The sequence below is a fragment of the Styela clava genome, chromosome 3, assembly GCF_964204865.1.
Source record: "Styela clava chromosome 3, kaStyClav1.hap1.2, whole genome shotgun sequence".
In the NCBI taxonomy this organism is placed as follows: Eukaryota; Metazoa; Chordata; class Ascidiacea; order Stolidobranchia; family Styelidae; genus Styela; species Styela clava.
Window position 1 is genome coordinate 24,941,986 of NC_135252.1, and position 22,732 is coordinate 24,964,717.

A 22,732-nucleotide genomic window follows, 5' to 3' on the forward strand; every position below is an offset into this window, starting at 1 on the left:
AACAAAAGAAGTCTGGAGATGCCGGGCATCGATCCCGGTACCTCGCGCATGCAAAGCGCGCGCTCTACCATATGAGCTACATCCCCCATGCGACTGTCGGTTTCGAACCAACGCTATCGAAATGACTGGTGCCTTAGACCAGCGCCTAAAAACGGAATTTGGAATTTTTCATCAAACATTATTAGTTTTCGGGATTTTTCTATTTGAAATATTATATTACAAGTCTTCTCGTGGTAACACGTTTTTAAAAAAAACTGGCAGCGGTGGGATTCGAACCCACGCCATTGAAATGACTGGTGCCTAAAACCAGCGCCTTAGACCGCTCGGCCACGCTACCCTCCATATGTCAGCGTTAATGTATATTCTATTTTCATCAACTTATGCAAATAGAATAATATATATGCATACTACGTTGTATAGATGAACCTTAAGCTGAGCAGTGCGAGTGGAGAGATTATTGTTTTACAATTAAGAGCGGATTCATATCTTTAGTTTTTTTATGGTTATTTTGACTTATTGGTTAAAATTATAGATCAATGAAAGACTTTTTCTTAGTGTATATGCGAGAGGTTGGAACTAATTGAACATATTTTAATTCAAACACAAAGCACGCTGGAAATTTATAATTGTTTAACAAAAGTAATCTGGAGATGCCGGGCATCGATCCCGGTACCTCGCGCATGCTAAGCGCGCGCTCTACCATATGAGCTACATCCCCGATGCGACTATGTTTTTCATCAAACCTTATTAGTTTTTAGGATTTTTTTATTTGAATTAATATATTACAAGTTATCGTGGTATCAAAGTTCGAGCAAAAATTGGCAGCGGTGGGATTCGAACCCACGCCATCGAAATGACTGGTGCCTTAAACCAGCGCCTTAGACCGCTCGGCCACGCTACCCTGCATATATCAGCGTTGATGTATATTCTATTTTCATCAACATATGCAAATAGAATAATATGTATACATAGTACGTTGTATAGATGAACCTTAAGCTTAGCATTGCGAGTGGTGAGATTTATGTCTGACAATTAGGAGCGGATTTCTATCTTTATTTTTTTGTGGTTATTTTGACTTATTGGGTAAAATTATAAAATAATGAAAGACCTTTTTTGAGTGTATATGCCAGAGGTTAGAACGAATTGAAAATATATCCATTAAAACACAAAAGCACCCTGAAAATTTAGTATTGTTTAACAAAAGAAGTCTGGAGATGCCGGGCATCGATCCCGGTACCTCGCGCATACAAAGCGCGCGCTCTACCATATGAGCTACATTCCCCATGCGACTGTCGGTTTCAAACCAACGCTATCGAAATGACTGGTGCCTTAGACCAGCGCCTAAAAACGGAATTTGGAATTTTTCATCAAACATTATTAGTTTTCGGGATTTTTCTATTTGACATATTATATTACAAGTCTTCTCGTGGTAAAAAATTTTGAACAAAAACTGGCAGCGGTGGGATTCGAACCCACGCTATTGAAATGACTGGTGCCTAAAACCAGCGCCTTAGACCGCTCGGCCACGCTACCCTCCATATGTCAGCGTTAATGTATATTCTATTTTCATCAACTTATGCAAATAGAATAATATATATGCATACTACGTTGTATAGATGAACCTTAAGCTTAGCAGTGCGAGTGGAGGGATTATTGTCTTACAATTAAGAGCGGATTCATATCTTTAGTTTTTTTATGGTTATTTTGACTTATTGGTTAAAATTATAGATCAATGAAAGACTTTTTCTTAGTGTATATGCGAGAAGTTGGAACGAATTGAACATATTTTAATTCAAACACAAAAGCACGCTGGAAATTTATAATTGTTTAACAAAAGTAATCTGGAGATGCCGGGCATCGATCCCGGTACCTCGCGCATGCTAAGCGCGCGCTTTACCATATGAGCTACATCCCCGATGCGACTATGTTTTTCATCAAACCTTATTAGTTTTTAGGATTTTTTTATTTGAATTAATATATTACAAGTTATCGTGGTATCAAAGTTCGAGCAAAAATTGGCAGCGGTGGGATTCGAACCCACGCCATCGAAATGACTGGTGCCTTAAACCAGCGCCTTAGACCGCTCGGCCACGCTACCCTGCATATATCAGCGTTGATGTATATTCTATTTTCATCAACATATGCAAATAGAATAATATGTATGCATAGTACGTTGTATAGATGAACCTTAAGCTTAGCATTGCGAGTGGTGAGATTTATGTCTGACAATTAGGAGCGGATTTCTATCTTTATTTTTTTGTGGTTAGTTTGACTTATTGGGTAAAATTATGAAATAATGAAAGATCTTTTTTGAGTGTATATGCCAGAGGTTGGAACGAATTGAAAATATATTCATTAAAACACAAAAGCACCCTGAAAATTTAGTATTGTTTAACAAAAGAAGTCTGGAGATGCCGGGCATCGATCCCGGTACCTCGCGCATGCAAAGCGCGCGCTCTACCATATGAGCTACATCCCCCATGCGACTGTCGCTTTCGAACCAACGCTATAGAAATGACTGGTGCCTTAGACCAGCGCCTAAAAACGGAATTTGGAATTTTTCATCAAACATTATTAGTTTTCGGGATTTTTCTATTTGAAATATTATATTACAAGTCTTCTCGTGGTAACACATTTTGAACAAAAACTGGCAGCGGTGGGATTCGAACCCACGCCATTGAAATGACTGGTGCCTAAAACCAGCGCCTCGGACCGCTCGGCCACGCTACCCTCCATATGTCAGCGTTAATGTATATTCTATTTTCATCAACTTATGCCAATAGAATAATATATATGCATACTACGTTGTATAGATGAACCTTAAGCTTAGCAGTGCGAGTGGAGGGATTATTGTCTTACAATTAAGAGCGGATTCATATCTTTAGTTTTTTTATGGTTATTTTGACTTATTGGTTAAAATTATAGATCAATGAAAGACTTTTTCTTAGTGTATATGCGAGAGGTTGGAACGAATTGAACATATTTTAATTCAAACACAAAAGCACGCTGGAAATTTATAATTGTTTAACAAAAGTAATCTGGAGATGCCGGGCATCGATCCCGGTACCTCGCGCATGCTAAGCGCGCGCTCCACCATATGAGCTACATCCCCGATGCGACTATGTTTTTCATCAAACCTTATTAGTTTTTAGGATTTTTTTATTTGAATTAATATATTACAAGTTATCGTGGTATCAAAGTTCGAGCAAAAATTGGCAGCGGTGGGATTCGAACCCACGCCATCGAAATGACTGGTGCCTTAAACCAGCGCCTTAGACCGCTCGGCCACGCTACCCTGCATATATCAGCGTTGATGTATATTCTATTTTCATCAACATATGCAAATAGAATAATATGTATGCATAGTACGTTGTATAGATGAACCTTAAGCTTAGCATTGCGAGTGGTGAGATTTATGTCTGACAATTAGGAGCGGATTTCTATCTTTATTTTTTGTGGTTAGTTTGACTTATTGGGTAAAATTATGAAATAATGAAAGACCTTTTTTGAGTGTATATGCCAGAGGTTGGAACGAATTGAAAATATATTCATTAAAACACAAAAGCACCCTGAAAATTTAGTATTGTTTAACAAAAGAAGTCTGGAGATGCCGGGCATCGATCCCGGTACCTCGCGCATGCAAAGCGCGCGCTCTACCATATGAGCTACATCCCCCATGCGACTGTCGGTTTCGAACCAACGCTATCGAAATGACTGGTGCCTTAGACCAGCGCCTAAAAACGGAATTTGGAATTTTTCATCAAACATTATTAGTTTTCGGGATTTTTCTATTTGAAATATTATATTACAAGTCTTCTCGTGGTAACACATTTTTAAAAAAAACTGGCAGCGGTGGGATTCGAACCCACGCCATTGAAATGACTGGTGCCTAAAACCAGCGCCTTAGACCGCTCGGCCACGCTACCCTCCATATGTCAGCGTTAATTTATATTCTATTTTCATCAACTTATGCAAATAGAATAATATATATGCATACTACGTTGTATAGATGAACCTTAAGCTTAGCAGTGCGAGTGGAGGGATTATTGTTTTACAATTGAGAGCGGATTCATATCTTTAGTTTTTTTATGGTTATTTTGACTTATTGGTTAAAATTATAGGTCAATGAAAGACTTTTTCTTAGTGTATATGCGAGAGGTTGGAACGAATTGAACATATTTTAATTCAAACACAAAAGCACGCTGGAAATTTATAATTGTTTAACAAAAGTAATCTGGAGATGCCGGGCATCGATCCCGGTACCTTGCGCATGCTAAGCGCGTGCTCTACCATATGAGCTACATCCCCGATGCGACTATGTTTTTCATCAAACCTTATTAGTTTTTAGGATTTTTTTATTTGAATTAATATATTACAAGTTATCGTGGTATCAAAGTTCGAGCAAAAATTGGCAGCGGTGGGATTCGAACCCACGCCATCGAAATTCATGAAAGACTTTTTCTTAGTGTATATGCGAGAGGTTGGAACGAATTGAACATATTTTAATTCAAACACAAAAGCACGCTGGAAATTTATAATTGTTTAACAAAAGTAATCTGGAGATGCCGGGCATCGATCCCGGTACCTCGCGCATGCTAAGCGCGCGCTCTACCATATGAGCTACATCCCCGATGCGACTATGTTTTTCATCAAACCTTATTAGCTTTTAGGATTTTTTTATTTGAATTAATATATTACAAGTTATCGTGGTATCAAAGTTCGAGCAAAAATTGGCAGCGGTGGGATTCGAACCCACGCCATCGAAATGACTGGTGCCTTAAACCAGCGCCTTAGACCGCTCGGCCACGCTACCCTGCATATATCAGCGTTGATGTATATTCTATTTTCATCAACATATGCAAATAGAATAATATGTATGCATAGTACGTTGTATAGATGAACCTTAAGCTTAGCATTGCGAGTGGTGAGATTTATGTCTGACAATTAGGAGCGGATTTCTATCTTTATTTTTTGTGGTTAGTTTGACTTATTGGGTAAAATTATGAAATAATGAAAGACCTTTTTTGAGTGTATATGCCAGAGGTTGGAACGAATTGAAAATATATCCATTAAAACACAAAAGCACCCTGAAAATTTAGTATTGTTTAACAAAAGAAGTCTGGAGATGCCGGGCATCGATCCCGGTACCTCGCGCATGCAAAGCGCGAGCTCTATCATATGAGCTACATCCCCGATGCGACTATGTTTTTCATCAAACCTTATTAGTTTTTAGGATTTTTTTATTTGAATTAATATATTACAAGTTATCGTGGTATCAAAGTTGGAGCAAAAATTGGCAGCGGTGGGATTCGAACCCACGCCATCGAAATTCATGAAAGACTTTTTCTTAGTGTATATGCGAGAGGTTGGAACGAATTGAACATATTTTAATTCAAACACAAAAGCACGCTGGAAATTTATAATTGTTTAACAAAAGTAATCTGGAGATGCCGGGCATCGATCCCGGTACCTCGCGCATGCTAAGCGCGCGCTCTACCATATGAGCTACATCCCCGATGCGACTATGTTTTTCATCAAACCTTATTAGCTTTTAGGATTTTTTTATTTGAATTAATATATTACAAGTTATCGTGGTATCAAAGTTCGAGCAAAAATTGGCAGCGGTGGGATTCGAACCCACGCCATCGAAATGACTGGTGCCTTAAACCAGCGCCTTAGACCGCTCGGCCACGCTACCCTGCATATATCAGCGTTGATGTATATTCTATTTTCATCAACATATGCAAATAGAATAATATGTATGCATAGTACGTTGTATAGATGAACCTTAAGCTTAGCATTGCGAGTGGTGAGATTTATGTCTGACAATTAGGAGCGGATTTCTATCTTTATTTTTTGTGGTTAGTTTGACTTATTGGGTAAAATTATGAAATAATGAAAGACCTTTTTTGAGTGTATATGCCAGAGGTTGGAACGAATTGAAAATATATCCATTAAAACACAAAAGCACCCTGAAAATTTAGTATTGTTTAACAAAAGAAGTCTGGAGATGCCGGGCATCGATCCCGGTACCTCGCGCATGCAAAGCGCGAGCTCTATCATATGAGCTACATCCCCCATGCGACTGTCGGTTTCGAACCAACGCTATCGAAATGACTGGTGCCTTAGACCAGCGCCTAAAAACGGAATTTGGAATTTTTCATCAAACATTATTAGTTTTCGGGATTTTTCTATTTGAAATATTATATTACAAGTCTTTTCGTGGTAACAAATTTCGAACAAAAACTGGCAGCGGTGGGATTCGAACCAACGCCATTGAAATGACTGGTGCCTAAAACCAGCGCCTTAGACCGCTCGGCCACGCTACCCTCCACATGTCAGCGTTGATGTATATTCTATTTTCATCAACTTATGCAAATAGAATAATATATATGCATACTACGTTGTATTGATGAACCTTAAGCTTAGCAGTGCGAGTGGAGGAATTAATGTCTTACAATTAAGAGCGGATTCATATCTTTAGTTTTTTATGGTTATTTTGACTTATTGGTTAAAATTATAGATCAATGAAAGACTTTTTCTTGGTGTATATGCGAGAGGTTGGAACGAATTGAACATATTTTAATTCAAACACAAAAGCACCCTGGAAATTTTCTTATTGTTTAACAAAAGTAATCTGGAGATGCCGGGCATCGATCCCGGTACCTCGCGCATGCTAAGCGCGCGCCCTACCATATGAGCTACATCCCATCGTGTAGGTAGCGTAGCCCGGCGTTCTGAAACATCTGAAATTTCGTTGACATGTGCAGAGTTTGTTGATATTGTTCCCTAGACTCCACGCGTGCCGAGACTGCGCTTCCTTTTAACTGTCCGCTTCCAAGTGTCTAGTAGTTTAAAACGTGTGAAATCCTGGTTGTGTATTCTAATCTTCAGTAAACGATAACGGTAAAATCGATTCAAAGTTTCAGTGAAAGTAAGTATGACATCAAAAGACTTAACTTATTTTGTGGAACAGGCTTATCGTTGCAGTTGAGATGCGTGTTGCGATAGATTCTCCAGTCGAGGGGCAATCAAGTAAACGCCCCAAAAATCGAAACGCGTTATCACCTCACTCGAAAAATCAACGGTCGACGCGACCCGGACCATGATGTCGCTATAAATTAGAAGACTTATGCAATCCAGGTACCTCGCGCACGCTAATCGCGCGCTCTACCATATGAGCTACATCCCCGATGCGACTATGTTTTTCATCAAACCTTATTAGTTTTTAGGATTTTTTTATTTGAATTAATATATTACAAATTATAGTGGTATCAAAGTTCGAGCAAAAACTGGCAGCGGTGGGATTCGAACCCACGCCATCGAAATGACTGGTGCCTTAAACCAGCGCCTTAGACCGCTCGGCCACGCTACCCTGCATATATCAGCGTTGATGTATATTCTATTTTCATCAACATATGCAAATAGAATAATATGTATGCATAGTACGTTGTATAGATGAACCTTAAGCTTAGCATTGCGAGTGGTGAGATTTATGTCTGACAATTAGGAGCGGATTTCTATCTTTATTTTTTGTGGTTAGTTTGACTTATTGGGTAAAATTATGAAATAATGAAAGACCTTTTTTGAGTGTATATGCCAGAGGTTGGAACGAATTGAAAATATATCCATTAAAACACAAAAGCATCCTGAAAATTTAGTATTGTTTAACAAAAGAAGTCTGGAGATGCCGGGCATCGATCCCGGTACCTCGCGCATGCAAAGCGCGAGCTCTATCATATGAGCTACATCCCCCATGCGACTGTCGGTTTCGAACCAACGCTATCGAAATGACTGGTGCCTTAGACCAGCGCCTAAAAACGAAATTTGGAATTTTTCATCAAACATTATTAGTTTTCGGGATTTTTCTATTTGAAATATTATATTACAAGTCTTTTCGTGGTAACAAATTTCGAACAAAAACTGGCAGCGGTGGGATTCGAACCAACGCCATTGAAATGACTGGTGCCTAAAACCAGCGCCTTAGACCGCTCGGCCACGCTACCCTCCACATGTCAGCGTTGATGTATATTCTATTTTCATCAACTTATGCAAATAGAATAATATATATGCATACTACGTTGTATTGATGAACCTTAAGCTTAGCAGTGCGAGTGGAGGAATTAATGTCTTACAATTAAGAGCGGATTCATATCTTTAGTTTTTTATGGTTATTTTGACTTATTGGTTAAAATTATAGATCAATGAAAGACTTTTTCTTGGTGTATATGCGAGAGGTTGGAACGAATTGAACATATTTTAATTCAAACACAAAAGCACCCTGGAAATTTTCTTATTGTTTAACAAAAGTAATCTGGAGATGCCGGGCATCGATCCCGGTACCTCGCGCATGCTAAGCGCGCGCCCTACCATATGAGCTACATCCCATCGTGTAGGTAGCGTAGCCCGGCGTTCTGAAACATCTGAAATTTCGTTGACATGTGCAGAGTTTGTTGATATTGTTCCCTAGACTCCACGCGTGCCGAGACTGCGCTTCCTTTTAACTGTCCGCTTCCAAGTGTCTAGTAGTTTAAAACGTGTGAAATCCTGGTTGTGTATTCTAATCTTCAGTAAACGATAACGGTAAAATCGATTCAAAGTTTCAGTGAAAGTAAGTATGACATCAAAAGACTTAACTTATTTTGTGGAACAGGCTTATCGTTGCAGTTGAGATGCGTGTTGCGATAGATTCTCCAGTCGAGGGGCAATCAAGTAAACGCCCCAAAAATCGAAACGCGTTATCACCTCACTCGAACAATCAACGGTCGACGCGACCCGGACCATGATGTCGCTATAAATTAGAAGACTTATGCAATCCAGGTACCTCGCGCACGCTAATCGCGCGCTCTACCATATGAGCTACATCCCCGATGCGACTATGTTTTTCATCAAACCTTATTAGTTTTTAGGATTTTTTTATTTGAATTAATATATTACAAGTTATAGTGGTATCAAAGTTCGAGCCAAAATTGGCAGCGATGGGATTCGAACCCACGCCATCGAAATGACTGGTGCCTTAAACCAGCGCCTTAGACCGCTCGGCCACGCTACCCTGCATATATCAGCGTTGATGTATATTCTATTTTCATCAACATATGCAAATAGAATAATATGTATGCATAGTACGTTGTATAGATGAACCTTAAGCTTAGCATTGCGAGTGGTGAGATTTATGTCTGGCAATTAGGAGCGGATTTCTATCTTTATTTTTTTGTGGTTATTTTGACTTATTGGGTAAAATTATAAAATAATGAAAGACCTTTTTTGAGTGTATATGCCAGAGGTTGGAACGAATTGAAAATATATCCATTAAAACACAAAAGCACCCTGAAAATTTAGTATTGTTTAACAAAAGAAGTCTGGAGATGCCGGGCATCGATCCCGGTACCTCGCGCATGCAAAGCGCGCGCTCTACCATATGAGCTACATCCCCCATGCGACTGTCGGTTTCGAACCAACGCTATCGAAATGACTGGTGCGTGGTATCAAAGTTCGAGCAAAAATTGGCAGCGGTGGGATTCGAACCCACGCCATCGAAATGACTGGTGCCTTGAACCAGCGCCTTAGACCGCTCGGCCACGCTACCCTGCATATATCAGCGTTGATGTATATTCTATTTTCATCAACATATGCAAATAGAATAATATGTATGCATAGTACGTTGTATAGATGAACCTTAAGCTTAGCATTGCGAGTGGTGAGATTTATGTCTGACAATTAGGAGCGGATTTCTATCTTTTTTTTTTTGTGGTTAGTTTGACTTATTGGGTAAAATTATGAAATAATGAAAGACCTTTTTTGAGTGTATATGCCAGAGGTTGGAACGAATTGAAAATATATCCATTAAAACACAAGAGCACCCTGAAAATTTAGTATTGTTTAACAAAAGAAGTCTGGAGATGCCGGGCATCGATCACGGTACCTCGCGCATGCAAAGCGCGCGCTCTACCATATGAGCTACATCCCCCATGCGACTGTCGGTTTCGAACCAACGCTATCGAAATGACTGGTGCCTTAGACCAGCACCTAAAAACGGAATTTGGAATTTTTCATCAAACATTATTAGTTTTCGGGATTTTTCTATTTGAAATATTATATTACAAGTGTTCTCGTGGTAACAAATTTCGAACAAAAACTGGCAGCGGTGGGATTCGAACCAACGCCATTGAAATGACTGGTGCCTAAAACCAGCGCCTTAGACCGCTCGGACACGCTACCCTCCATATGTCAGCGTTAATGTATATTCTATTTTCATCAACTTATGCAAATAGAATAATATATATGCATACTACGTTGTATTGATGAACCTTAAGCTTAGCAGTGCGGGTGGAGGAAATTATGTCTTACAATTAAGAGCGGATTCATATCTTTAGTTTTTTATGGTTATTTTGACTTATTGGTTAAAATTATAGATCAATGAAAGACTTTTTCTTGGTGTATATGCGAGAGGTTGGAACGAATTGAACATATTTTAATTCAAACACAAAAGCACCCTGGAAATTTATTATTGTTTAACAAAAGTAATCTGGAGATGCCGGGCATCGATCCCGGTACCTCGTGCATGCTAAGCGCGCGCTCTACCATATGAGCTACATCCCCGATGCGACTATGTTTTTCATCAAACCTTATTAGTTTTTAGGATTTTTTTATTTGAATTAATATATTACAAGTTATCGTGGTATCAAAGTTCGAGCAAAAATTGGCAGCGGTGGGATTCGAACCCACGCCATCGAAATGACTGGTGCCTTAAACCAGCGCCTTAGACCGCTCGGCCACGCTACCCTGCATATATCAGCGTTGATGTATATTCTATTTTCATCAACATATGCAAATAGGATAATATGTATGCATAGTACGTTGTATAGATGAACCTTAAGCTTAGCATTGCGAGTGGTGAGATTTATGTCTGACAATTAGGAGCGGATTTCTATCTTTATTTTTTTGTGGTTAGTTTGACTTATTGGGTAAAATTATTAAATAATAAAAGACCTTTTTTGAGTGTATATGCCAGAGGTTGGAACGAATTGAAAATATATCCATTAAAACACAAAAGCACCCTGAAAATTTAGTATTGTTTAACAAAAGAAGTCTGGAGATGCCGGGCATCGATCCCGGTACCTCGCGCATGCAAAGCGCGCGCTCTACCATATGAGCTACATCCCCCATGCGACTGTTGGTTTCGAACCAACGCTATCGAAATGACTAGTGCCTTAGACCAGCGCCTAAAAACGGAATTTGGAATTTTTCATCAAACATTATTAGTTTTCGGGATTTTTCTATTTGAAATATTATATTACAAGTCTTCTCGTGGTAACACATTTTTAAAAAAAACTGGCAGCGGTGAGATTCGAACCCACACCATTGAAATGACTGGTGCCTAAAACCAGCGCCTTAGACCGCTCGGCCACGCTACCCTCCATATGTCAGCGTTAATGAATATTCTATTTTCATCAACTTATGCAAATAGAATAATATATATGCATACTACGTTGTATAGATGAACCTTAAGCTTAGCAGTGCGAGTGGAGGGATTATTGTCTTACAATTAAGAGCGGATTCATATCTTTAGTTTTTTTATGGTTATTTTGACTTATTGGTTAAAATTATAGATCAATGAAAGACTTTTTCTTGGTGTATATGCGAGAGGTTGGAACAAATTGAACATATTTTAATTCAAACACAAAAGCACCCTGGAAATTTATTATTGTTTAACAAAAGTAATCTGGAGATGCCGGGCATCGATCCCGGTACCTCGCGCATGCTAAGCGCGCGCTCTACCATATGAGCTACATCCCATCGTGCAGGTAGCGTAGCCCGGCGTTCTGAAACATCTGAAATTTCGTTGACATGTGCAGGGTTTGTTGATATTGTTCCCTAGACTCCACGCGTGCCGAGACTGCGCTTCCTTTTAACTGTCCGCTTCCAAGTGTCTAGTAGTTTAAAACGTGTGAAATCTTGGTTGTGTATTCTAATCTTCAGTAAACGATAACGGTAAAATCGATTCAAAGTTTCAGTGAAAGTAAGTATGACATCAAAAGACTTAACTTATTTTGTGGAACAGGCTTATCGTTGCAGTTGAGATGCGTGTTGCGATAGATTCTCCAGTCGAGGGGCAATCAAGTAAACGCCCCAAAAATCGAAACGCGTTATCACCTCACTCGAACAATCAACGGTCGACGCGACCCGGACCATGATGTCGCTATAAATTAGAAGACTTATGCAATCCAGGTACCTCGCGCACGCTAATCGCGCGCTCTACCATATGAGCTACATCCCCGATGCGACTATGTTTTTCATCAAACCTTATTAGTTTTTAGGATTTTTTTATTTGAATTAATATATTACAAGTTATAGTGGTATCAAAGTTCGAGCCAAAATTGGCAGCGGTGGGATTCGAACCCACGCCATCGAAATGACTGGTGCCTTAAACCAGCGCCTTAGACCGCTCGGCCACGCTACCCTGCATATATCAGCGTTGATGTATATTCTTTTTTCATCAACATATGCAAATAGAATAATATGTATGCATAGTACGTTGTATAGATGAACCTTAAGCTTAGCATTGCGAATGGTGAGATTTATGTCTGACAATTAGGAGCGGATTTCTATCTTTATTTTTTTGTGGTTATTTTGACTTATTGGGTAAAATTATAAAATAATGAAAGACCTTTTTTGAGTGTATATGCCAGAGGTTGGAACGAATTGAAAATATATCCATTAAAACACAAAAGCACCTTGAAAATTTAGTATTGTTTAACAAAAGAAGTCTGGAGATGCCGGGCATCGATCCCGGTACCTCGCGCATGCAAAGCGCGCGCTCTACCATATGAGCCACATCCCCCATGCGACTGTCGGTTTCGAACCCACTCCATTGAAATGACTGGTGCCTAAAACCAGCGCCTAGAATAATATATATGCATACTACGTTGTATAGATGAACCTTAAGCTTAGCAGTGCGAGTGGAGGGATTATTGTCTTACAATTAAGAGCGGATTCATATCTTTAGTTTTTTTATGGTTATTTTGACTTATTGGTTAAAATTATAGATCAATGAAAGACTTTTTCTTAGTGTATATGCGAGAGGTTGGAACGAATTGAACATATTTTAATTCAAACACAAAAGCACGCTGGAAATTTATAATTGTTTAACAAAAGTAATCTGGAGATGCCGGGCATCGATCCCGGTACCTCGCGCATGCTAAGCGCGCGCTCTACCATATGAGCTACATCCCCGATGCGACTATGTTTTTCATCAAACCTTATTAGTTTTTAGGATTTTTTTATTTGAATTAATATTTTACAAGTTATCGTGGTATCAAAGTTCGAGCAAAAATTGGCAGCGGTGGGATTCGAACACACGCCATCGAAATGACTGGTGCCTTAAACCAGCGCCTTAGACCGCTCGGTCACGCTACCCTGCATATATCAGCGTTGATGTATATTCTATTTTCATCAACATATGCAAATAGAATAATATGTATGCATAGTACGTTGTATAGATGAACCTTAAGCTTAGCATTGCGAGTGGTGAGATTTATGTCTGACAATTAGGAGCGGATTTCTATCTTTATTTTTTTGTGGTTAGTTTGACTTATTGGGTAAAATTATGAAATAATGAAAGACCTTTTTTGAGTGTATATGCCAGAGGTTGGAACGAATTGAAAATATGTCCATTAAAACACAAAAGCACCCTGAAAATTTAGTATTGTTTAACAAAAGAAGTCTGGAGATGCCGGGCATCGATCCCGGTACCTCGCGCTTGCAAAGCGCGCGCTCTACCATATGAGCTACATCCCCCATGCGACTGTCGGTTTCGAACCAACGCTATCGAAATGACTGGTGCCTTAGACCAGCGCCTAAAAACGGAATTTGGAATTTTTCATCAAACATTATTAGTTTTCGGGATTTTTCTATTTGAAATATTATATTACAAGTCTTCTCGTGGTAACAAATTTCGAACAAAAACTGGCAGCGGTGGGATTCGAACCAACGCCATTGAAATGACTGGTGCCTAAAACCAGCGCCTTAGACCGCTCGGCCACGCTACCCTCCACATATCAGCGTTAATGTATATTCTATTTTCATCAACTTATGCAAATAGAATAATATATATGCATACTACGTTGTATTGATGAACCTTAAGCTTAGCAGTGCGAGTGGAGGAATTAATGTCTTACAATTAAGAGCGGATTCATATCTTTAGTTTTTTATGGTTATTTTGACTTATTGGTTAAAATTATAGATCAATGAAAGACTTTTTCTTGGTGTATATGCGAGAGGTTGGAACAAATTGAACATATTTTAATTCAAACACAAAAGCACCCTGGAAATTTATTATTGTTTAACAAAAGTAATCTGGAGATGCCGGGCATCGATCCCGGTACCTCGCGCATGCTAAGCGCGCGCTCTACCATATGAGCTACATCCCATCGTGCAGGTAGCGTAGCCCGGCGTTCTGAAACATCTGAAATTTCGTTGACATGTGCAGAGTTTGTTGATATTGTTCCCTAGACTCCACGCGTGCCGAGACTGCGCTTCCTTTTAACTGTCCGTTTCCAAGTGTCTAGTAGTTTAAAACGTGTGAAATCTTGGTTGTGTATTCTAATCTTCAGTAAACGATAACGGTAAAATCGATTCAAAGTTTCAGTGAAAGTAAGTATGACATCAAAAGACTTAACTTATTTTGTGGAACAGGCTTATCGTTGCAGTTGAGATGCGTGTTGCGATAGATTCTCCAGTCGAGGGGCAATCAAGTAAACGCCCCAAAAATCGAAACGCGTTATCACCTCACTCGAACAATCAACGGTCGACGCGACCCGGACCATGATGTCGCTATAAATTAGAAGACTTATGCAATCCAGGTACCTCGCGCACGCTAATCGCGCGCTCTACCATATGAGCTACATCCCCGATGCGACTATGTTTTTCATCAAACCTTATTAGTTTTTAGGATTTTTTTATTTGAATTAATATATTACAAGTTATAGTGGTATCAAAGTTCGAGCCAAAATTGGCAGCGGTGGGATTCGAACCCACGCCATCGAAATGACTGGTGCCTTAAACCAGCGCCTTAGACCGCTCGGCCACGCTACCCTGCATATATCAGCGTTGATGTATATTCTTTTTTCATCAACATATGCAAATAGAATAATATGTATGCATAGTACGTTGTATAGATGAACCTTAAGCTTAGCATTGCGAGTGGTGAGATTTATGTCTGACAATTAGGAGCGGATTTCTATCTTTATTTTTTTGTGGTTATTTTGACTTATTGGGTAAAATTATAAAATAATGAAAGACCTTTTTTGAGTGTATATGCCAGAGGTTGGAACGAATTGAAAATATATCCATTAAAACACAAAAGCACCTTGAAAATTTAGTATTGTTTAACAAAAGAAGTCTGGAGATGCCGGGCATCGATCCCGGTACCTCGCGCATGCTAAGCGCGCGCTCTACCATATGAGCTACATCCCCGATGCGACTATGTTTTTCATCAAACCTTATTAGTTTTTAGGATTTTTTTATTTGAATTAATATATTACAAGTTATCGTGGTATCAAAGTTCGAGCAAAAATTGGCAGCGGTGGGATTCGAACCCACGCCATCAAAATGACTGGTGCCTTAAACCAGCGCCTTAGACCGCTCGGCCACGCTACCCTGCATATATATCAGCGTTGATGTATATTCTATTTTCATCAACATATGCAAATAGAATAATATGTATGCATAGTACGTTGTATAGATGAACCTTAAGCTTAGCATTGCGAGTGGTGAGATTTATGTCTGACAATTAGGAGCGGATTTCTATCTTTATTTTTTTGTGGTTAGTTTGACTTATTGGGTAAAATTATGAAATAATGAAAGACCTTTTTTGAGTGTATATGCCAGAGGTTGGAACGAATTGAAAATATATCCATTAAAACACAAAAGCACCCTGAAAATTTAGTATTGTTTAACAAAAGAAGTCTGGAGATGCCGGGCATCGATCCCGGTACCTCGCGCATGCAAAGCGCGTGCTCTACCATATGAGCTACATCCCCCATGCGACTGTCGGTTTCGAACCCACGCCATTGAAATGACTGGTGCCTAAAACCAGCGCCTTAGACCGCTCGGCCACGCTACCCTCCATGTGTCAGTGTTAATGTATATTCTATTTTCATCAACTTATGCAAATAGAATAATATATATGCATACTACGTTGTATAGATGAACCTTAAGCTTAGCAGTGCGAGTGGAGGGATTATTGTCTTTCAATTAAGAGCGGATTCATATCTTTAGTTTTTTTATGGTTATTTTGACTTATTGGTTAAAATTATAGATCAATGAAAGACTTTTTCTTAGTGTATATGCGAGAGGTTGGAACGAATTGAACATATTTTAATTCAAACACAAAAGCACGCTGGAAATTTATAATTGTTTAACAGAAGTAATCTGGAGATGCCGGGCATCGATCCCGGTACCTCGCGCATGCTAAGCGCGCGCTCTACCATATGAGCTACATCCCCGATGCGACTATGTTTTTCATCAAACCTTATTAGTTTTTAGGATTTTTTTATTTGAATTAATATATTACAAGTTATCGTTGTATCAAAGTTCGAGCAAAAATTGGCAGCGGTGGGATTCGAACCCACGCCATCGAAATGACTGGTGCCTTAAACCAGCGCCTTAGACCGCTCGGCCACGCTACCCTGCATATATCAGCGTTGATGTATATCCTATTTTCATCAACATATGCAAATAGAATAATATGTCTGCATAGTACGTTGTATAGATGAACCTTAAGCTTAGCATTGCGAGTGGTGAGCTTTATGTCTGACAATTAGGAGCGGATTTCTATCTTTATTTTTTTGTGGTTATTTTGACTTATTGGGTAAAATTATAAAATAATGAAAGACCTTTTTTGAGTGTATATGCCAGAGGTTGGAACGAATTGAAAATATATCCATTAAAACACAAAAGCACCCTGAAAATTTAGTATTGTTTAACAAAAGAAGTCTGGAGATGCCGGGCATCGATCCCGGTACCTCGCGCATGCAAAGCGCGCGCTCTACCATATGAGCTACATCCCCCATGCGACTGTCGGTTTCGAACCAACGCTATCGAAATGACTGGTGCCTTAGACCAGCGCCTAAAAACGGAATTTGGAATTTTTCATCAAACATTATTAGTTTTCGGGATTTTTCAATTTGAAATATTATATTACAAGTCTTCTCGTGGTAACAAATTTTGAACAAAAACTGGCAGCGGTGGGAATCGAACCCACGCCATTGAAATGACTGGTGCCTAAAACCAGCGCCTTAGACCGCTCGGCCACGCTACCCTCCATATGTCAGCGTTAATGTATATTCTATTTTCATCAGCTTATGCAAATAGAATAATATATATGCATACTACGTTGTATAGATGAACCTTAAGCTTAGCAGTGCGAGTGGAGGTATTATTGTCTTACAATTAAGAGCGGATTCATATCTTTAGTTTTTTTATGGTTATTTTGACTTATTGGTTAAAATTATAGATCAATGAAAGACTTTTTCTTAGTGTATATGCGAGAGGTTGGAACGAATTGAACATATTTTAATTCAAACACAAAAGCACGCTGGAAATTTATAATTGTTTAACAAAAGTAATCTGGAGATGCCGGGCATCGATCCCGGTACCTCGCGCATGCTAAGCGCGTGCTCTACCATATGAGCTACATCCCCGATGCGACTATGTTTTTCATCAAACCTTATTAGTTTTTAGGATTTTTTTATTTGAATTAATATATTACAAGTTATCGTGGTATCAAAGTTCGAGCAAAAATTGGCAGCGGTGGGATTCGAACCCACGCCATCGAAATGACTGGTGCCTTAAACCAGCGCCTTAGACCGCTCGGCCACGCTACCCTGCATATATCAGCGTTGATGTATATTCTATTTTCATCAACATATGCAAATAGAATAATATGTATGCATAGTACGTTGTATAGATGAACCTTAAGCTTAGCATTGCGAGTGGTGAGATTTATGTCTGACAATTATGAGCGGATTTCTATCTTTATTTTTTTGTGGTTAGTTTGATTTATTGGGTAAAATTATGAAATAATGAAAGACCTTTTTTTGAGTGTATATGCCAGAGGTTGGAACGAATTGAAAATATATCCATTAAAACACAAAAGCACCCTGAAAATTTAGTATTGTTTAACAAAAGAAGTCTGGAGATGCCGGGCATCGATCCCGGTACCTCGTGCATGCAAAGCGCGCGCTCTACCATATGAGCTACATCCCCCATGCGACTGTCGGTTTCGAACCAACGCTATCGAAATGATTGGTGCCTTAGACCAGCGCCTAAAAACGGAATTTGGAATTTTTCATCAAACCGATTTCGGGAAGAAAATTTAGTATTGTTCAACAAAAGAAGTCTGGAGATGCCGGGCATCGATCCCGGTACCTCGCGCATGCAAATCGCGCGCTCTGCCATATGAGCTACATCCCCCATGCGACCGTCGGTTTCGAACCCACGCCATTGAAATGACTGGTGCCTAAAACCAGCGCCTTAGACCGCTCGGCCACGCTACCCTCCATATGTCAGCGTTAATGTATATTCTATTTTCATCAACTTATGCAAATAGAATAATATATATGCATACTACGTTGTATTGATGAACCTTAAGCTTAGCAGTGCGAGTGGAGGAATTAATGTCTTACAATTAAGAGCGGATTCATATCTTCAGTTTTTTATGGTTATTTTGACTTATTGGTTAAAATTATAGATCAATGAAAGACTTTTTCTTGGTGTATATGCGAGAGGTTGGAACGAATTGAACATATTTTAATTCAAACACAAAAGCACGCTGGAAATTTGTAATTGTTTAACAAAAGTAATCTGGAGATGCCGGGCATCGATCCCGGTACCTCGTGCATGCTAAGCGCGCGCTCTACCATATGAGCTACATCCCCGATGCGACTATGTTTTTCATCAAACCTTATTAGTTTTTAGGATTTTTTTATTTGAATTAATATATTACAAGTTATCGTGGTATCAAAGTTCGAGCAAAGATTGGCAGCGGTGGGATTCGAACCCACGCCATCGAAATGACTGGTGCCTTAAACCAGCGCCTTAGACCGCTCGGCCACGCTACCCTGCATATATCAGCGTTGATGTATATTCTATTTTCATCAACATATGCAAATAGAATAATATGTATGCATAGTACGTTGTATAGATGAACCTTAAGCTTAGCATTGCGAGTGGTGAGATTTATGTCTGACAATTAGGAGCGGATTTCTATCTTTATTTTTTTGTGGTTAGTTTGACTTATTGGGTAAAATTATGAAATAATAAAAGACCTTTTTTGAGTGTATATGCCAGAGGTTGGAACGAATTGAAAATATATCCATTAAAACACAAAAGCACCCTGAAAATTTAGTATTGTTTAACAAAAGAAGTCTGGAGATGCCGGGCATCGATCCCGGTACCTCGCGCATGCAAAGCGCGCGCTCTACCATATGAGCTACATCCCCCATGCGACTGTCGGTTTCGAACCAACGCTATCGAAATGACTGGTGCCTTAGACCAGCGCCTAAAAACGGAATTTGGAATTTTTCATCAAACATTATTAGTTTTCGGGATTTTTCTATTTGAAATATTATATTACAAGTCTTCTCGTGGTAACAAATTTCGAACAAAAACTGGCAGCGGTGGGATTCGAACCAACGCCATTGAAATGACTGGTGCCTAAAACCAGAGCCTTAGACCGCTCGGCCACGCTATCCTCCATATGTCAGCGTTAATGTATATTATATTTTCATCAACTTATGCAAATAGAATAATATATATGCATACTACGTTGTATTGATGAACCTCAAGCGTAGTAGTGCGAGTGGAGGAATTAATGTCTTACAATTAAGAGCGGATTCATATCTTTAGTTTTTTATGGTTATTTTGACTTATTGGTTAAAATTATAGATCAATGAAAGACTTTTTCTTGGTGTATATGCGAGAGGTTGGAACGAATTGAACATATTTTAATTCAAACACAAAAGCACCCTGGAAATTTATTATTGTTTAACAAAAGTAATCTGGAGATGCCGGGCATCGATCCCGGTACCTCGCGCATGCTAAGCGCGCGCTCTACCATATGAGCTACATCCCATCGTGTAGGTAGAGTAGCCGGGCGTTCTGAAACATCTGAAATTTCGTTGACATGTGCAGAGTTTGTTGATATTGTTCCCTAGACTCCACGCGTGCCGAGACTGCGCTTCCTTTTAACTGTCCGCTTCCAAGTCTCTAGTAGTTTAAAACGTGTAGAATCTTGGTTGTGTTTTTTAATCTTCAGTAAACGATAACGGTAAAATTGATGCAAAGCTCCAGTAAAAGTAAATATGACATCAAAAGACTTAGTTTGAGGCAGAGGCTTATCGTCGCAGCTCAGATAAATTTAAATTTAAATTTTAAAATCCCACCCAATCTGTCAAATAGCATGCTGAACAACAAAAATGGGTACTCCCGTAGTTAGGGTTAGGCCATAGAAAATTTTGTTTAAATTCAGTTCTATTACGAGTTTGGGGCAGTGGCGTAGCAAGACTCGTGCCCCCGCGCAAAATATTTTGTGGAAATGACCCTAAAAACTCTCGGACATAAGCTAAAACATAGCTTGTTTATATTTTGTCAAAAAACATAACATGTCGCTATAAAAAGGCCATGGTAACCTGAAATTTGCCGTTTATCTTGGTTACTTTAATTTTTTTTCATACGTTTTCCTTTTTTGTCATTTTTCTGCGTTTCTGTGCGCCCTTGAGAGGCTTTGCTTTCGACATTATTCTGACAGCTTTCGTAATTTTGCCGCTGCGATCAAACCACAAGACGCCGAAAATCGATGACTCCCTGGCATTGTTACATACCAAAACGATTTGAGCAGAACTATCATCAATTTTATAAGATGTGCATTACTGGTTTTGCAATGCAGCTTTTGGTTTTGCGGCCTAAATTTCTAAATTCTAACCGCTTGGGCCCCTTTGCGATGTGGCCCTCCCGCGGAGTGGATGCTACGCCACTGGTTCGGGGACTGTTTGTGTTAACCAAGTAAATACACTCTTTGTCAATAGGTTTCAGTCCATTTGCACAACTCGATGTAAAAAGGCTAACAAAATTAGTTACCCCCATATTGGTACACTATCGTGTCTGAATGTCTGCTTTGTATAGGTTTATAATTTGGCCAGGTGTATCACTAAATCAGTGGTTTTCAAATGGTTGGGCGCGTCCCATAAGGCGAGCATACACAGTATTTTGATGGTTTGTGAAGCAAATTAAAAATAAAAATATTGGTTAGATCTGATATTTCCCGCCTTATTTTGTATATTTACATTCCATTCACGTGTTTTCAACTTGTTTTTTAATGAAAAATACTTTCGCCTTACTATCTATTATTTGTAGCTTCTTGTTAGCTAGTCAGAGGATTGACGAGACTTGACAAATTTTAAAAAGGGAGCGCCCCAAAAAAGTTTGAGAAACACTGCACTTGATAATTGTTGGCGCTAAATTTAAATTCAAGTCAACACTGCCAGGGAATCTTCTAATATCATTTCATAAGTTTTTACTTTTATGATCACGGAACACGGAATATAAATATATAATAAGTTTGAAGTGGGATTTTGTCTATATTCAATTAAGTATGGTTCGTACATAAAGCCCGTTTTTAATGTGTGATGACATATAAGTAAAACAAAGAACACTTCGATTTCGGTTTTTAGTTGAAGGGAAATTTTGCAAAAAAAGTTACGGAAACGGAAATGATGTTGCTTATGATTAGGGTATTTTGTGCTATACCGCACTACACAATACTCTGACCCGACAAAACAGCTCATCTCTAAGTAAGCTATTTGACCACAGAAATACCAAAATCTTTTGGCACTATTTAGAATTATGGTATTTCATAGCCAGAACTCACTCAGAAGTAAAGGAGACCCATATCCGAGCAAAAATTATTGACAACAACTCAATTGTCAAGAGCTACTGAAACTATATATATATATAATTACGGTGATACATTGCGCGCACTAACTCCTAAGTCAAGGAGACTCATCTCTGAATAAAGTTACGCAGTCATTACGCAGGTCCGGCCGTCTTTCGCGGCCGTCAGATGGCCTGTTAACCAACTAAACAAATCGTAGCAAAAAGTTATTCATAGTGTTATTTTGATTGGTAAATCCCATGTCCGATTATGATCAAACAATTCATGAACAAGCAAGTGAAATAAGCTGATCAGGTAATGAAAGTACAAAGAACGGGGAATTTCCTTATGAAGGTTAACATGTGCAAATCAATTCTGCGTCTGGTATTGTGGCCCCCGTGCGTGACCACGGGCACCCGGTTGGCAACCGCTGCTATATAGAGTTAGGGTAGTGTATTACGTACACACACTCAGAAATAGGATGAGGGAACTCATCTCTGAGAAAGTGACCACCGAAACCTTATTATGGTGGCGCACGCGACTTAAAAAAAAAGTGTGAGAACCACACTGCAATAGATGGTTGTTGGTGCCATATTTAAATTTACCTCAATACTGCAAGGGAATTTTCAAATATCATTTGATAAATTGTTACTTATATGCATGAGGGACACAGAAAACGCGTAATATAAGCATAAGCTTATATTGAATTCTATCTATATTCAAGTAGGTATGGTTTGTACATAAAGTCTATTTTTATTGTTGGGTCCATACATGATATAAGTTAAACGAAGAACACTTGGG

The 22,732-nt window shown here is 39.1% G+C and overlaps 41 non-coding genes across 41 annotated transcripts; all 41 read right to left on the reverse strand.

Annotated features, from left to right (window-relative positions):
• Window positions 1–13: 13 nt before the first annotated feature.
• On the reverse strand, window positions 14–86 carry Trnaa-ugc (transfer RNA alanine (anticodon UGC)). Its single transcript has one exon. It is a non-coding gene; the product is annotated as a tRNA-Ala (tRNA).
• A 169-nt stretch (window positions 87–255) lies between these two features.
• Trnal-uag (transfer RNA leucine (anticodon UAG)) lies at window positions 256–337 on the reverse strand. The gene has a single exon. It is a non-coding gene; the product is annotated as a tRNA-Leu (tRNA).
• A 308-nt stretch (window positions 338–645) lies between these two features.
• On the reverse strand, window positions 646–718 carry Trnaa-agc (transfer RNA alanine (anticodon AGC)). The gene has a single exon. It is a non-coding gene; the product is annotated as a tRNA-Ala (tRNA).
• Window positions 719–819: 101 nt separating this feature from the next.
• Trnal-aag (transfer RNA leucine (anticodon AAG)) lies at window positions 820–901 on the reverse strand. Its single transcript has one exon. It is a non-coding gene; the product is annotated as a tRNA-Leu (tRNA).
• A 550-nt stretch (window positions 902–1,451) lies between these two features.
• Window positions 1,452–1,533, reverse strand: Trnal-uag (transfer RNA leucine (anticodon UAG)). The gene has a single exon. It is a non-coding gene; the product is annotated as a tRNA-Leu (tRNA).
• Window positions 1,534–2,016: 483 nt separating this feature from the next.
• On the reverse strand, window positions 2,017–2,098 carry Trnal-aag (transfer RNA leucine (anticodon AAG)). Its single transcript has one exon. It is a non-coding gene; the product is annotated as a tRNA-Leu (tRNA).
• A 308-nt stretch (window positions 2,099–2,406) lies between these two features.
• On the reverse strand, window positions 2,407–2,479 carry Trnaa-ugc (transfer RNA alanine (anticodon UGC)). Its single transcript has one exon. It is a non-coding gene; the product is annotated as a tRNA-Ala (tRNA).
• A 169-nt stretch (window positions 2,480–2,648) lies between these two features.
• On the reverse strand, window positions 2,649–2,730 carry Trnal-uag (transfer RNA leucine (anticodon UAG)). Its single transcript has one exon. It is a non-coding gene; the product is annotated as a tRNA-Leu (tRNA).
• A 483-nt stretch (window positions 2,731–3,213) lies between these two features.
• Trnal-aag (transfer RNA leucine (anticodon AAG)) lies at window positions 3,214–3,295 on the reverse strand. The gene has a single exon. It is a non-coding gene; the product is annotated as a tRNA-Leu (tRNA).
• A 307-nt stretch (window positions 3,296–3,602) lies between these two features.
• On the reverse strand, window positions 3,603–3,675 carry Trnaa-ugc (transfer RNA alanine (anticodon UGC)). The gene has a single exon. It is a non-coding gene; the product is annotated as a tRNA-Ala (tRNA).
• Window positions 3,676–3,844: 169 nt separating this feature from the next.
• Trnal-uag (transfer RNA leucine (anticodon UAG)) lies at window positions 3,845–3,926 on the reverse strand. The gene has a single exon. It is a non-coding gene; the product is annotated as a tRNA-Leu (tRNA).
• Window positions 3,927–4,557: 631 nt separating this feature from the next.
• On the reverse strand, window positions 4,558–4,630 carry Trnaa-agc (transfer RNA alanine (anticodon AGC)). Its single transcript has one exon. It is a non-coding gene; the product is annotated as a tRNA-Ala (tRNA).
• Window positions 4,631–4,731: 101 nt separating this feature from the next.
• On the reverse strand, window positions 4,732–4,813 carry Trnal-aag (transfer RNA leucine (anticodon AAG)). The gene has a single exon. It is a non-coding gene; the product is annotated as a tRNA-Leu (tRNA).
• Window positions 4,814–5,442: 629 nt separating this feature from the next.
• Window positions 5,443–5,515, reverse strand: Trnaa-agc (transfer RNA alanine (anticodon AGC)). Its single transcript has one exon. It is a non-coding gene; the product is annotated as a tRNA-Ala (tRNA).
• Window positions 5,516–5,616: 101 nt separating this feature from the next.
• Window positions 5,617–5,698, reverse strand: Trnal-aag (transfer RNA leucine (anticodon AAG)). Its single transcript has one exon. It is a non-coding gene; the product is annotated as a tRNA-Leu (tRNA).
• A 549-nt stretch (window positions 5,699–6,247) lies between these two features.
• Window positions 6,248–6,329, reverse strand: Trnal-uag (transfer RNA leucine (anticodon UAG)). The gene has a single exon. It is a non-coding gene; the product is annotated as a tRNA-Leu (tRNA).
• A 964-nt stretch (window positions 6,330–7,293) lies between these two features.
• Trnal-cag (transfer RNA leucine (anticodon CAG)) lies at window positions 7,294–7,375 on the reverse strand. Its single transcript has one exon. It is a non-coding gene; the product is annotated as a tRNA-Leu (tRNA).
• A 549-nt stretch (window positions 7,376–7,924) lies between these two features.
• On the reverse strand, window positions 7,925–8,006 carry Trnal-uag (transfer RNA leucine (anticodon UAG)). The gene has a single exon. It is a non-coding gene; the product is annotated as a tRNA-Leu (tRNA).
• Window positions 8,007–8,970: 964 nt separating this feature from the next.
• Trnal-aag (transfer RNA leucine (anticodon AAG)) lies at window positions 8,971–9,052 on the reverse strand. Its single transcript has one exon. It is a non-coding gene; the product is annotated as a tRNA-Leu (tRNA).
• Window positions 9,053–9,360: 308 nt separating this feature from the next.
• Trnaa-ugc (transfer RNA alanine (anticodon UGC)) lies at window positions 9,361–9,433 on the reverse strand. Its single transcript has one exon. It is a non-coding gene; the product is annotated as a tRNA-Ala (tRNA).
• Window positions 9,434–9,504: 71 nt separating this feature from the next.
• On the reverse strand, window positions 9,505–9,586 carry Trnal-uag (transfer RNA leucine (anticodon UAG)). The gene has a single exon. It is a non-coding gene; the product is annotated as a tRNA-Leu (tRNA).
• A 1,114-nt stretch (window positions 9,587–10,700) lies between these two features.
• Window positions 10,701–10,782, reverse strand: Trnal-aag (transfer RNA leucine (anticodon AAG)). The gene has a single exon. It is a non-coding gene; the product is annotated as a tRNA-Leu (tRNA).
• Window positions 10,783–11,090: 308 nt separating this feature from the next.
• Window positions 11,091–11,163, reverse strand: Trnaa-ugc (transfer RNA alanine (anticodon UGC)). Its single transcript has one exon. It is a non-coding gene; the product is annotated as a tRNA-Ala (tRNA).
• A 169-nt stretch (window positions 11,164–11,332) lies between these two features.
• Window positions 11,333–11,414, reverse strand: Trnal-uag (transfer RNA leucine (anticodon UAG)). The gene has a single exon. It is a non-coding gene; the product is annotated as a tRNA-Leu (tRNA).
• A 964-nt stretch (window positions 11,415–12,378) lies between these two features.
• On the reverse strand, window positions 12,379–12,460 carry Trnal-aag (transfer RNA leucine (anticodon AAG)). Its single transcript has one exon. It is a non-coding gene; the product is annotated as a tRNA-Leu (tRNA).
• A 308-nt stretch (window positions 12,461–12,768) lies between these two features.
• Trnaa-ugc (transfer RNA alanine (anticodon UGC)) lies at window positions 12,769–12,841 on the reverse strand. The gene has a single exon. It is a non-coding gene; the product is annotated as a tRNA-Ala (tRNA).
• A 319-nt stretch (window positions 12,842–13,160) lies between these two features.
• Window positions 13,161–13,233, reverse strand: Trnaa-agc (transfer RNA alanine (anticodon AGC)). Its single transcript has one exon. It is a non-coding gene; the product is annotated as a tRNA-Ala (tRNA).
• Window positions 13,234–13,724: 491 nt separating this feature from the next.
• Window positions 13,725–13,797, reverse strand: Trnaa-ugc (transfer RNA alanine (anticodon UGC)). The gene has a single exon. It is a non-coding gene; the product is annotated as a tRNA-Ala (tRNA).
• Window positions 13,798–13,966: 169 nt separating this feature from the next.
• Trnal-uag (transfer RNA leucine (anticodon UAG)) lies at window positions 13,967–14,048 on the reverse strand. The gene has a single exon. It is a non-coding gene; the product is annotated as a tRNA-Leu (tRNA).
• A 963-nt stretch (window positions 14,049–15,011) lies between these two features.
• On the reverse strand, window positions 15,012–15,093 carry Trnal-aag (transfer RNA leucine (anticodon AAG)). The gene has a single exon. It is a non-coding gene; the product is annotated as a tRNA-Leu (tRNA).
• Window positions 15,094–15,401: 308 nt separating this feature from the next.
• Trnaa-agc (transfer RNA alanine (anticodon AGC)) lies at window positions 15,402–15,474 on the reverse strand. The gene has a single exon. It is a non-coding gene; the product is annotated as a tRNA-Ala (tRNA).
• Window positions 15,475–15,575: 101 nt separating this feature from the next.
• Trnal-aag (transfer RNA leucine (anticodon AAG)) lies at window positions 15,576–15,657 on the reverse strand. The gene has a single exon. It is a non-coding gene; the product is annotated as a tRNA-Leu (tRNA).
• Window positions 15,658–15,967: 310 nt separating this feature from the next.
• Window positions 15,968–16,040, reverse strand: Trnaa-ugc (transfer RNA alanine (anticodon UGC)). Its single transcript has one exon. It is a non-coding gene; the product is annotated as a tRNA-Ala (tRNA).
• A 392-nt stretch (window positions 16,041–16,432) lies between these two features.
• Window positions 16,433–16,505, reverse strand: Trnaa-agc (transfer RNA alanine (anticodon AGC)). The gene has a single exon. It is a non-coding gene; the product is annotated as a tRNA-Ala (tRNA).
• Window positions 16,506–16,606: 101 nt separating this feature from the next.
• Trnal-aag (transfer RNA leucine (anticodon AAG)) lies at window positions 16,607–16,688 on the reverse strand. Its single transcript has one exon. It is a non-coding gene; the product is annotated as a tRNA-Leu (tRNA).
• A 308-nt stretch (window positions 16,689–16,996) lies between these two features.
• On the reverse strand, window positions 16,997–17,069 carry Trnaa-ugc (transfer RNA alanine (anticodon UGC)). Its single transcript has one exon. It is a non-coding gene; the product is annotated as a tRNA-Ala (tRNA).
• A 169-nt stretch (window positions 17,070–17,238) lies between these two features.
• Window positions 17,239–17,320, reverse strand: Trnal-uag (transfer RNA leucine (anticodon UAG)). Its single transcript has one exon. It is a non-coding gene; the product is annotated as a tRNA-Leu (tRNA).
• Window positions 17,321–17,629: 309 nt separating this feature from the next.
• Trnaa-agc (transfer RNA alanine (anticodon AGC)) lies at window positions 17,630–17,702 on the reverse strand. The gene has a single exon. It is a non-coding gene; the product is annotated as a tRNA-Ala (tRNA).
• Window positions 17,703–17,803: 101 nt separating this feature from the next.
• Window positions 17,804–17,885, reverse strand: Trnal-aag (transfer RNA leucine (anticodon AAG)). The gene has a single exon. It is a non-coding gene; the product is annotated as a tRNA-Leu (tRNA).
• Window positions 17,886–19,039: 1,154 nt separating this feature from the next.
• Trnal-aag (transfer RNA leucine (anticodon AAG)) lies at window positions 19,040–19,121 on the reverse strand. The gene has a single exon. It is a non-coding gene; the product is annotated as a tRNA-Leu (tRNA).
• A 308-nt stretch (window positions 19,122–19,429) lies between these two features.
• Trnaa-ugc (transfer RNA alanine (anticodon UGC)) lies at window positions 19,430–19,502 on the reverse strand. Its single transcript has one exon. It is a non-coding gene; the product is annotated as a tRNA-Ala (tRNA).
• Window positions 19,503–22,732: the final 3,230 nt, after the last annotated feature.